This window comes from Cervus canadensis, chromosome 12 (assembly GCF_019320065.1).
Source record: "Cervus canadensis isolate Bull #8, Minnesota chromosome 12, ASM1932006v1, whole genome shotgun sequence".
Lineage (NCBI taxonomy): Eukaryota > Metazoa > Chordata > Mammalia > Artiodactyla > Cervidae > Cervus > Cervus canadensis.
In genome coordinates, this window is record NC_057397.1 from 24,466,600 (window position 1) to 24,479,976 (window position 13,377).

Below are 13,377 nucleotides of genomic sequence, written 5' to 3' on the forward strand. Positions count from 1 at the left end.
TGGTCAGGGAGGGAATTAGACCCTGCGTGTTGCAGCTAAGGATCCCACATGCCGCAACTAAGACCTGGGGCAGCCAAATAAATAAATATTAAAAAAAAGAGTAAGTGGTGTTGTCCTGAGTTTTCTGAGCTGTTCTGGCAAATTATTGCACCTGGGGAGAAGTCATGAACTCTGGAAACTACAGTCACCCAGGTAGGACTGTGAGCAGCCTGGACACTCCATTGCAACTGATGTCTGAAGTGGGCACATCTGCAGAATGGAGCCCTCTGTCTGTGGGGTCTGATCTAAACCTGAATTGAACTGAACCAAAATGCTGGACACCTAGCTAATATTAAAAAACTGGAGAGCTGCTGTTGGTAAAGACACCACGTATTTGGTGTCAGGGAACCAACCTGTCATTGAGAATCCATTTTCTTGCCTTTTTCAGCATTTAAAGCCTCGTGCTTTCCTGTCTTCATGGTCTCTTCCATCTTCAAAGCAAGCAGTGCCTGGTTTAGTCTTTCTTGGATCACATAACTCTGCTTTTCTGTTTCTTTTTCCACATTTAACGGACTCTTGGGATTACTTTGGGCTCAATGGATGACCCAGGGCAATCTCATTTTAAGGTCGGTTATTTAGCAACTATCATTCCATTTGACACCTTCATTTCCTCTTGTAATATCTTCATGAGTTTGGGGGAATTAGCATGTGAATATGTTTGCAGGGGTACTATTTTATTTACTATAAATGGTGACAGCAAGGAGTAGGCTCTTTCACAGAAAATCATGTGATAACTGGAACATTCAACATATCACCTAAATGCCAAAAGGTTGTCCAGGTTATTTTGTGGTACTGGCCTTTTGGTAGGTTAAATGACTACTTGAACATGTAAAGAAGAAATACTATCTGCTAACCACTCTAGAAACTTAGCTTCTGGTGCTTGTTGTGTTCTAGTAACCTTGGACTAATCATGTCAACACTCTGACTGTCCTCATCAGTGGGGATTATAATACCAGTCATCATTCAAGAGATGACATCACTGACTCGATGGACATGAGTTTGAGCAAGTTCTAAGCATTAGTGATGTACAGGGAAACCTGACATGCTGCAGTCCATGCGGCTGCAAAGAATCCAGCACAACTGAGCTACTGAAATGACTGATTCAAGAGTCATTGAGAGAATGAAATGAAATAATATATGTGGAAATATACTGGGAATCCTGTAACACGTCATGCATTGCATTGTATGCTATGAGCTTGGGCTTCCCAGGTGCTGCCAGTGGTAAAGAACCTGCCTGCCAGTAAAAGCAGGTTCAAGCCCTGGGTGGAGAAGATCCCCTGGAGGACGGCATGGCAACCCATACCAGTATTCTTGCCTGGAGAATCTCATGGACAGTTGAGCCTGGCAGGCTACATTCCAAAGGATCACAAAGAGTTGGACATGACTAAAATGATTCAGCATGTACGCATGCTATTAGCTTGAGCTTAGCAAACTCATAAAACAAGATTATTCATTATTATAATACTCTTTGCTATAAGGCTGTTTAAACTTCGGGATAAGTAAAAGTGAGAACACAATCCTTAAAACAAATGTTTCCGTAAAACTACTGTATATCCCCTGCCCTCTACACTCCCTCCCACTTCCACACCCTTGTAGCCCTCCTGCCCCAATCAGGTTTGAGAGAAATATAACCAAAAGGAACAAAATTTTGGAAAACAGCAGAAGTATGAAAATATGGGAACTTTTATGGAACCACTGTTTTTTCCCCTGTGAAGAGAAAAAAATGATGAGAACTTAATAAGAGTCTTTAAGAATTTGAAGTCTCATGGCACAAGGAATGGTGACAAAATAAGAAACAAGCTTAAGGATAAGAGATTTAGTTTAGACCTCAAAAATAACTTCCTCCAAATGAAAGTCAATAGCGGTTGAAATGGGATGCTAAAAGAAGTTTCATATTTTCCTGCTTTAGAGGTCTTTTGAAGAAAGAAAATGAAGGTATTCTTACATCCTGTGAGCGGTAAAGGACTTTAAGTAATCTCCAACTTTATTTGAAAGCTAACAAAAATAGGTCTTTATGGAAAAAACATTTTCAGGACCAAAATATATTTGGCCTTTTTCAGAAAGATTTTGGCTATCCTTGAAATTCTATTTTTCCAAATAAACTTTTAGAACCTGGCAAATCCTCTTGTGATTTTGGTTAGAATCACTTCAGATTTAAAGATTATGTGTGGGACAGGAAATCTTCTATATTGTGAGCTGCAATCTATTGACCTGGCGAGCTCCTCCCTGATGTGAGTTCTTTTTAATATCCTTCAATAATATTTTATATTTTGCTTCATATGTTCTTGAACCACTTAGGATTATTCCTTCTTCAATTGGTATCATGACTATCTTGTTTTTTTTATAAAATACATGGGACAAAGAGTAAATAAAACACATATGACAGTATAACAAGATAATGAGCAAGATAAAATGAACAAGAGGTCAAGAAGTGATATCTAATTTATTCAAAACACTAGAGCCCAAATTAGATCTGATTATGCATCCATATTATTGGGTGTGTACATGCTCAGTCACTAAGGTGTATCTGACTGTTTGTGACCACATAGACTGTAGCCTGCCTGGATTTTCTGTCCATGGGATTTCCCAGCTAAGAATACTTAGAGTGGGTTGCCATTTCCTCCTCCAGGGATCTTCCCAACCCAGAGATCAAATCCAATCAAATCTGCCTTGTCCACTGCATCGCAGGATTCTTTACCACTAAGCCACCTGGGAAGCCCATCCATATTATTCAGTTCAGTTCAGTTGCTCAGTCATGTCCAACTCTTTGAGACCTCAAGGACTGCAGCACGCCAGGCTTCCCTGTCCATCACCAACTCCTGGAGCTTGCTCACACTCGTATCCATCGAGTTGGTGATGCCATCCAACCATCTCACCTTCTGTTGTTCCCTTCTCTTCCTGCCTTCAATCTTTCCCAGCATCAGGGTCTTTTCCAGTAAGTCAGTTCTTCACATCAGTTCAATTCAGTTGAGTTCAGTCGCTCAGTCGTATCCAACTCTTTGTGACTCCATGGACTGTAGCACGCCACGCTTCCCTGTCCATCACCAACTCCCGGAGTTTACTCAAACTCATGTCCATTGAGCTGATGATGGCATCTGACCATCTCATCCTCTGTCATCCCTTTCTCCTCACCCCTTCAATCTTTCCCAGCATCAGGGTCTTACCAATGAGTCAGTTCTTCGCATGAGGTGGCCAAAGTACTAAAGTTTCAGCTTCAGCATGAGTCCTTCCAATGAACACCCAGGATTGATCTCCTTTAGAATGGACTGGTTGGATCTCCTTGCAGTCCAAGGGACTCTCAAGAGTCTTCTCCAACACCACAGTTCAAAAGAATCAATTCTTTGGTGCTCAGCTTTCTTTATAGTCCAACACTCACATCCATACATGACCACTGGAAAAACCATAGCTTTAACAAGACAGACTTTTTTGGCAAAGTAATGTCTCTGCTTTTTAATATGCTATCTAGGTTGGTCATAACTTTTCTTCCAAGGAGCAAGTGTCTTTTAATTTGATGGCTAGAATCACCATCTGCAGTCATCTCGGAGCCCCCAAAAATAAAATCTGTCACTGTTTCCACATCTATTAGCCATGAAGTGATGGGACCAGGTGCCATGATCTTACTTTTCTGAATGTTGAGCTTTAAGCCAACTTTTTCACTCTCCTCTTTCACTTTAGAGGCTCTTTAGTTCTTCTTCACTTTCTACCATAAGGGTGCTGTCATCTGCATATCTGAGGTTATATATACTCTGGCAATCTTGATTCCAACTTGTGCTTCATCCAGTCCAGCTTTTCTCATGATGTACTCTGCATATAAGTTAAATAAGCAGAGTGAGAATATACAGCCTTGACATACTCCTTTCCCGATTTGGAACCAGTCTGTTGTTCCATGTCCTGTTGTAACTGTTGCTTCTTGACCTGCATGCAGATTTCTCAGGAGGCAGGTCAGGTGGTCTGGTATTCCCATCTCTTGAAGAATTTTCCACAGTTTGTTGTGATCCACACAGAAAAAGGCTTTGGCATAGTCAATAAAGCTGAAGTAGGTGTTTTTCTGGAACTTTCTCACTTTTTTGATGATCCAGGAGATGTTGGCAATTTGATCTCTGTTTCCTCTGCCTTTTCTAAATCCAGCTTGAACATCTGGAAGTTCACAGTTCACCTACTGTTGAAGCCTGGCTTGGAGAATTTTGAGCATTACTTTGCTATCCTTTGAGATGAGTGTAACCGTGCAGTAGTTTGAGCATTCTTTGGCATTCCCTTTCTTCGGGATTGGAATGAAAACTGACTTTTTCCAGTCCTGTGGCCACTGCTGAATTTTCCAAATTTCACTGGCCTATTGAGTGCAGCATGTTTACATCATCATCTTTAAGGATTTGAAATAGCTCCACTGGAATTCCATCACCTCCACTAGCTTTGTTCATAGTGATACTTGCTAAGGCCCACTTGGCTTCACATTCCAGGATGTCTGGCTCTAGATGAGTGATCCCAGAATCGTGATTATCTGGTTCATGAAGATCTTTTTTGTACAGTTCCTCTGTGTATTCTTGCCACCTCTTCTTAGTATCTTCTGCTTCTGTTAGATCCATACCATTTCTGTCCTTTATTGTGCCCTTCTTTGCATGAAATGTTCCCTTGGTATCTCTCATTTTCTTGAAGAGATCTCTAGTCTTTTCCATTTTATTGTTTTCCTCTGTTTCTTTGCATTGATCACTGAGGAAGGTTTTCTTATCTCTCCTTGCTATTATTTGAAACTCTGCATTCAAGTGGGTATATCTTTCCTTTTCTCCTTTGCCTTTTGTTTCTCTTTTTTTCACAGCTGTTTGTAAGGCCTCCTCAGACAATCATTTTGCCTTTCTGCATTTCTTTTTCTTGGGGATGGTCTTGGTCACTGCCTCCTGTATAATGTCACGAACCTCCATCCATAGTTCTTCAGCCACTCTATCTATCAGATCTAATCCCTTGAATCTATTTGCCACCTCCACTGTATAGTCATAAGCGATTTCATTTAGGTCATACCTGAATGGTCTAGTGGTTTTCCCTACTTTCTTCAAGTCTGAATTTTGCAATAAGGAGTTCATGATCTGAGCTATAGTCAGCTCCCAGTCTTATTTTTGTTGACTTTATAGAGCTTCTCCATCTTTGGCTTCACACCACATCCATCTTTGGCTTCTCCATCTTCACATCAGGTGGCCAAAACATTGGAGCTTCAGCTTTAGCATCAGTCCTTCCAATGAATATTTAGGACTTATTTCCTTTAGGATTGATTGGTTTGATCTCCTTACAGTCCAAGGGACTCTCAAGAGTCTTCTCCAACACCATAATTCAAAAGCATCAATTCTTCAGCACTCAGCTTTCTTTATAGTCCAACTCTCACATCCATACATGACCACTGGAAAAACCATAGCTTTGACTACTTGGGCCTTTGTCAGTAAAGTGGCATCTTTTCTTTTTAATATGCTGTCTAGGTTGGTCATAGCTTTTCTTCCAAGGAGCAAGCATCTTTTAATTATTAGACATTATCAAATTTTATGTTTTAATATCCTTAGCAGGTGATACAAATTGTGGTACTGACATAAATATAAGAGAAGGCCTTATATTTTAAAAAAGAAAATAATCCAAAATAACAATAACAAGTGCATTCAGATTCCATTTATGGTATCTGCACACTGCACAACTCCAAAGCATACCATCCCACTAGAATACAATGTAAGTGGCCCTCTTAGATGTGCAAAAAAATCCATTGATTTGAGTATATAGGTATGATGCAAAGCACAAATGGATAGTCATCACAAAGCTAATGTTGTTTATCCTTATCTAGGGTTGAAATTCCAAGTAGCATTTATTTTTTTTCTTTATATAATATATCTTATTTGAATATTTTAAAAGGAGTGTTTGTTGGGACTTCCCTGGAGGTCCAGTGGTTAAGATTTTGCCTTTCAGTGTAAGGGGTGGCAGTTTCATCCCTGATCAGGGAGCTGGGATTCTATATGCTGCAAGGCCAATAAACCAAAACCTGAAACAGAAACAATATTATAACAAATTCAATAAATTTTAAAAAATGATCCACATAAATCTTTAAAAAATTAAATACTTGTCTATTATTTATATCTTAAGCAAAAAAACAAACCGTAAAACAAACAACAGTTTTTATTGTGGAGTGGGAAGGAAAGAACAGCTACTAGAGTTAAATGGAGCTTTCCAGATGGCTTAGTAGTAAAGAATCTGCCCGCCAATGCAGGAGGTGCAGGAGATGAGGGTTTGATCCCTGGTTTGGAAAGATTTTTTAGAGTAAGAAATGACAACTCACTCCATTATTCTTGACTAGAAAATTCCATGGACATTGAAGTCTAGCAGCAGCATAGTTAAACACCCCAAATTTATACCTTTTCTCTTTCAGCCATTAGTCTACTTATTTTCAATCTCACTTAAGGATGTTTTTGTTTTTCTCTTCCCGAGTTTAAAATGATAACCCCTATACCATACTCTTTTGATGGTCTCCCTCCTAAAATGAATGTTGTCTTCAAAATGGTTGTTGGTACTATTTGAAATTCTATGTTCAATATTTTTTTTGCATCTAGTAGGGCAAACTGCCCTGGCTTCCCTTCTCTTGAAACCTCTAAGCCAGCACATACCCTCATGCATACAAAAGGGTAACAGTGCCATTGATCTCTGATTTAGTTTTGCAGTTTTGGAGCTACTTATCTAACTGGTACACAGAAAATACTGATAATTGTGTCTGTTTGGGGGAAATATGCAATTTTAGGTTAACCTTTATTGTTTAGAGCCATAATATATGACTCATGTCCCTATTGTTAAACAAGTAACCCTTCATTAAATCTAAAGTGAGTAGGACCATGTAATCAGGAGCTGTAAAGAGTTTATTTACTTGGCCCTTTTTGTTGCTGTTTAATAGCACATTTGTGGCCAGTTTTATTGTTTGAAACATCTTCATAAACCATTACTTTAAACAGAAAATTGATTGTAATATGGTTATCTAAATTATCTTGTCATTAGATCTATTTTAAAATTTTGCACAGAGAACACTATTTTAGCAAAATTAAATAGAGAAAATTGTGGGCAAAACATGCAACAACGATTTATTTTGCAAAACAGCGTATAACTACTCTCTAATTACTAGCCTTTGAGGCATTTACAGCTAAATTAAAATCATCATTAGCTGTTAAATGTGTTTGCTTTGATTAGTTCCTTTTTTATGAGGTTTCAGGCTGGAGTAATTTTGTGGCATTGTTATTAATGAATTTAATGTTAAGTGGGAAAACAAAAAAATTTTTTTATCTGACATGTATTGACTCTGGAATCATCAGTTTAAATTTTGTCAAAAGTCAAAAAAAAAAAAAAAATTTTGTCAAAAGTCACAGAGATCTTCTGTAATATGTTACTAGGTGTTGGAAATGACCATAGTCAAAGGAAAAGGTATCTTTAAAGGTAGTGTAATGGAAAAAAAGACAATAAAGCCTTAGTCCCTTAATCACCACGGCCTAATAATACAATATATTATGGAAAGCTGGACAGACATGTTCACAGACATATCTCATCACTCTGTTAATTTGGACCAGTAACATAGCCCACATACACTTGAGATTCTTCATCTGTGAAAATGGGGATATTCACATCTTTCCTGAAGGGTAGTTTTAAGAATTATGTAAGTAGCATAGTGTCTGGTTCATCCATTCCTACTCTTTTCCCTTTTCTTTACAGATGATCTAAAGATTAGAAAAACAATTTGAAGCATCTATCCAAATATAAGCTAGTGGATTTAGTGTATTCATGCTATTAATACATTTGAACTTTGGAGAGAGAAATAGTTTGAGTATGAGAGCTTCCTATCTGAAATAGATCATGGCAGGATAAAAGTATGTCTTTAATAGGTTATTGGAATCTTTGCATCAGTGGGAAGATGGCTCTTTTCAAACATCATCATTTTATGATTTCTGGGAACATGTATAATTGTATAAAGGCTTGTTTTCTTGCCACCTAAGTCTAGGGATTAAGCTTCTTTCCTTTACAGGTCCAGATGTTAAGGGGTATGAGAAAGTTGAAATGGAAAAAAGACACAGTGAAAAGGGAGTAAGGAGATGGACAAGTTAGCATTGTTCCTCTTAAAAGGCTCTAACACCAGTCATGCCATGTGATTACTATTTAAAAAAACCCACGTTTGTCAAGATTAATGTTCAAAATGTTGATATTATATTAGGCATTTAAAGTTTATTCTAAAAATAACTACAGAATGAGGAAGTAAATCTAAACACTTACTATGCTATAGGAAAACGCATGCATTTTTGTGTGTGGCAGCCAACTAAACTGCTGGCCCTGTAACATTCTTTTTCTTGGAGACATCTAAGCTCTCTGAAAGCTGTGGCATGCTTAATTATGAAATAGGAAGAATTGTACCTACTTCCCAAAGTTGGGATCACAGAAAAAGATAAAGAAAACAATAATGTGCTATTTGTATTACTGATATTCTCTCCTACTTACTGGTGAAAAAAATTACACAAACAGAAAACAACCGGAAAGATTACAGGTAGAAATGTCTCAAATATTTCAAGGTGAAAGATGAATGACTATTTATATTTATGGTGCAGATCAGATACTCAAGGTTCCTGAAAGTTTCATAGGACCAGCCCTTATTTGCACTTGCTTCAATCCATGGGGTTGCAAAGAGTTGGACATGACTTAGCCACTCAACAACAAAGGGTGAAATAAGAGGCTTCCCTGGTGACTCAGTGGTAAATAATCTGCCTGCCAATGCAGAAGCTCTGGGTTGGGAAGATTTCCTGGAGAAGGGAATAGTAACCCACTCCAGTATTCTTGCCTGGAAAACCCCCTGGATGGAGGAGCCTGGCGGGTTACAGTCCATGGGGTCACAAAGAGTTGGAGACGACTTAGTGACTAAACAGCTACAAGGGTGAAATTAATGACCATTTGAGAGCCCTTGTTAGCATTCATTCTGATATGAAACCACTGCCTTTTGCATAAGGAAGGTTGAGGAGTAGCTCTCCATCATAAACTTCACACAGATTTCATATTAAGCTCTTTTCCCCTAAAATTTTAAGTTTTCCCTTTAGGAGAGCAGAAGCATTTAAGTTCTTGCAGTGGCATGCAGACTGATGTAAGTGTTGTGTTTGTGGGAAAACTTGTTATTGGGAGGAATGCTTTGCGGAGCTGAGTCATGTGCTATATTCTACTACTGAACAGAGTTTTCTCTGGTATAACTCAAGAGTCACATCTGAGAAATCTCAAGTTATTAAATACTTGAGCCACAAAAGCAACTTTAATTTTAAAAAAATGATTTGGATTGGAGAGCAGCAGACTTAGAATAACAAAATAATTTTTCCTCCAAGGATGTTTGATAATAATGATTTTTAAAAAGTTGTAAATGTACAGCTTATCTAAACATGACTGAGATAATCCACTGTTTGATGAGTAATTCCAGGTGTTTGTTAAATTGCAATCCATCACCACCAACACAAGGTTAGCCCAGCAATTCTTATATATATTCATGTATTCCTATATAAGAATAGCTTGCATGGGTTGACATATGCCTCATTTCTCTGTAAGACTCCATATCTTAAAACAATTTTTTTGGTAAGACCCGTGTAATGTTAATAAGCAAACTTGGTTTTCCATGTATCATCATAGTTTATTTTCTTAAGCATTCTGTGAGGTTGGTACTATTACTAGCAACCAGTTTTAAAGAGTAAGCATCTGTGACTCAGAATTTAAGTCAATTGTCAGTTTTATCTGAGCAAGCAAGCTGGAGAGCTGGGAGTTAAACCCATGTGGTGAGTTTATAGGTACGACACCTACCAAGTACAATTATGATTTCCCTTTATTTTTTATTTCTTTCACTTTGTTTTAGTGACTTTTAAAAACAAGATATTTTCTTGGCTATGCTGAATGGCATAGGGGATCTTAGTTCCCCCACCAGGGATCAAGCCTGACTCCTTGCATTGGAAGTGCAGAGTCTTAACCACTGGGCTGCCAAAGAAGTCCCCCCGTGATTTTTGATACAGAAAAGTAGAAAAATAATATAATTTCCACCTGTTTTGTCTACAGCTCTGATGTCACAGATGACATTTTGTTTCAGGTCCTGTTTGTTTTTCATGTAGTTGCTTGTTGCTTACTTTTCAGAAGTAAAATATAATAAGTGGGTGGGCTTCCCGGGTGGCACTAGTGGTGAAGAACCTGCCTGCCAATGGAGGAGACATAAGAGACTCGGGAAGATCCCCTGGAGGAGGGCATGGCAACCCACTTTAGTATTCTTGCCTGGAGAATCCCATGGACAGAGGAGCCTGGTGAGCTACAGTCCATAGGGTCACAAAGAGTCAGACATGACTGAAGCAACTTAGCACGCATGCACATAATAAATGGAGTAAATCAAGCAGCAAGGGGGCTGGCTCACTTGGATGGTCGTGCTGGTTGTGATTTTTGACTAAGCCCCGTTCTTAACATTTTGCCAAATTGAGTAAAGCAATCTATTTCTTCCAGGTGGTATTTTCCACTTAATTACATTGCTTCTTTCTGGGTATGGTTTAGTTCTTCAGGGTTTGGTTCATAAAAATACCACTGCACATTTTTCTTGGTTCTGTTATCTCTGGTTTCAAGATGGTGGCTCAGAACATTCATATGGCTGGCTCTTACAAAACACCATAGAAATGAAAATAGAGGTGTCTGAACCTGAATAAACCCACAATAGCAAATAAGAATGAAGGGCAACAGTGAACTAAAGTTATTGATACGGTTCTGGAAGACAAAAAACAGATGTGTGTGTGGTGACAGATGAAACAAAGCAGAAATAACACAGGCCAGAATAAACCAAGAAATAGTTTAAAAAGTGACGTTCAGGTCGATTTTACAGGAGGCTTCATGAAGACCCTCCAAAAACACTCAGTAGGTATAAACAAGGAGCACTACCCAGGGAGGTGAAAAAATGGTCTCATCTTTTGACAACATCTATGATATGTCAGTCCAACCAAGGCCCCATGAATGTAGCACAACTGTGAGCTCAAAGTTTGCACATGAGAAGAAAACTGAAGGACCATGCTCTATCATAAATGAACCCATCTGCCTAGAAATGGCAGGATTCTAGTGTGACTCTATAACAATGGAAACGTCAGAGTAAAGGTCTTCTTATTCCGATCTGAGGTGACCTTGCCTGCTGTCGTATGCTAAAGAAAAATAAGCAATTGACATGATCACCCACAAACTCAAGAATCAAAGGCTGTAACTATAATATAAGAACTGAATATTATGAAAAAAGGAAAAACTCAAAACCAGGAAAGTTCTTAGAAATTAAAACTAGGACTGCTAGGAGTTAAAAATGGTACAGTAGTGACTAGAGCTATAAATAAAACTATCTCCCAGTTTTTAAACAGACAATTTCAGACTGAAACTATAAAAGGTATTTGAATACTGTGAGAAAATGTTGACATCCCTCTAGCCAGAGGTAATCTTTCAGCTTTCCTAGCTAAGTATATCATTATTTTTGTTAGTAGAATCTTGAATATTCCTCCACCCTGCACTACTGATTTTTCCCAGTCTAACAACCTTTTAAAAATTTAGCAATGCATCTTTGATATCTTTCTCTTTCACAAAAAGAGATTCTTAACTTCATTTTTAAAAAGATTTTTTGACATATAATTCTTATACCATATAACTAGCCCATTTAAAGTGTATGATTCAGTGATTTTTAGTGTAATTAGTCACGGATATGTGCAACAATCACAATGGTTGATTTTAGAACATTTTTGTAGCCTCAGAAAGAAACCTCGTATCACTTAGAATAGCCCTTATTGTCCTATCTACATATCCTCAACGTATCTTCAAACTGGGCCTTCCCTGGTGGGTCAGACAGGAAAGAATCTGCCTGCAATGAGGGAGACCCAGGTTCAAGCCTTTGGACAGGAAAATCCACTGGAGAAGGGAATGGCTACCTACTCTAGGATTCTTGCCTGGAGAAATCCATAGACAGAGGAGCCTGGCGGGCTACAGTCCATGGGGTCACAAAGAGCTGAATGTGACTAACACTTTCACTTTCATCCTCAATTAATCCTGAGCAAATGCTTACCTTATTTTTCTCTACAAATTTCCCTATTTTGGACTCATATGAATGGGATCATATAGTATCTGGAGCTTTGTGACTGGCTTCTTTCACTAAACATAATGTTTCCAAGGCTGATCCCAGTTGCTGCATGTATCAATACTTCATTTTTTTCTATGTCTATGTGCTAAGTTGTATAAAATGCTACATTTTGTTTATCCATCTCACCCGTTGATGAACATTTGGGTTATTTCTACCTTTTGGCTTTCATGGATAATGTTGCTGTAAACATTTACACACCAGTTTTTGTGTGGACATATGTTTTCATTTGGATGAAACTGCTGGGTCATGTGGTAATTCTATGTTTAATTGTTTGAGGAACTGTCAGTTTTCCAAAGTAGTTGCACCATTTTAGCTTTCTACCATCAGAATCAGAGTATAAGGATTCCTACTTTGCTACATTTTTGTCAACACTTATTTTTATCTGATGTTTTGATTCTACCCATCCTGCTACATGTCAAGTGGTACCCATTGTGGTTTTGATTTGATTTCCCTGATGACTAATGATTCCAGGCATTTTTCATGTGTTTTTTGGTCATTTGTACCTTTTCCTTGGAGAAGTGCCTGCTTTTATCCTTTGCCCATTTCAGTTGTTCTTCTTACTTTTTGACCTGATATCTTTGGGTGGCCATCATCCAGCCTACTACAGAGTTCAACACTGACACTTTTTGTGCAAAAATCGATATCCTACATTCTTAATTTTCAGTTAACAGTGTGTGCATGACTGCAAAATCTCTAATTCCATCCTAGCTGGTTTCATAAGAAATTCTGTAGATCTATGATATTTGTGAAGGACATCTTGAATCCATAAGTTTTCACTATGCAGAAATGTTGAATTTTCTTGACTCTTTCCCAAATCACATTTCAGCAAGGAGTTTTGCATTTGTTGGACGTATCATCAGCCCAGAAATTAATTTATTTTTTCTGTTCACTCGCTCAGTCATGTCCGACTCTGTGACCCTGGGGACTGCAGCACACCAGGCTTCCCTGTCCTTCACTATCTCCTGGAGTTTGCTCAAACTCATGATCATTGAGTCAGTGATGCCATCCAACCATCTCATCCTCCATTGTTCGCTTCTCTTGCCTTCAATCTTTCCCAGCATCAGGGTCTTTTCCAATGAGTTGTTTCTTTGCATCAGGTGGCCAAAGAAGTGGCCTAACAATTACCTGTCAATAAATTGCTAGTCATCACTAGACAAGAAAATTCATACTAGTTGGAC